The sequence below is a fragment of the Chrysemys picta genome, chromosome 25 (assembly GCF_011386835.1).
Source record: "Chrysemys picta bellii isolate R12L10 chromosome 25, ASM1138683v2, whole genome shotgun sequence".
Classification (NCBI taxonomy): domain Eukaryota; kingdom Metazoa; phylum Chordata; order Testudines; family Emydidae; genus Chrysemys; species Chrysemys picta.
The window spans coordinates 11,215,265-11,215,581 of record NC_088815.1 but is presented as its reverse complement, the minus strand read 5'-3'; positions in this window follow the sequence as shown (position 1 = coordinate 11,215,581).

Below are 317 nucleotides of genomic sequence, written 5' to 3'. Positions count from 1 at the left end.
GCCGCTTCTCCCCGGGGGGGGGGGGGCCTGCCCGGCGAAGTCCCAGCCAATGGCAGCGGGCGGAGGGCGGGGCGGCTCCTCTCATTCACAAATCTGCGCGGCTGCGAGGTCTTTAAACCTCTGGGTGCGCGTGTGTGAGTACCTGTGTGTGCGTGTTTGTGTGCATACGTGTGTGTGTGTGAGTACCTGTGTGTGTGCGTGTTTGTGTGCATACGTGTGTGTGAGTACCTGTGTGTGCATACGTGTGTGTGAGTACCTGTGTGTGTGCGTGTTTGTGTGCATACGTGTGTGTGTGTGTGAGTACCTGTGTGTGTGCG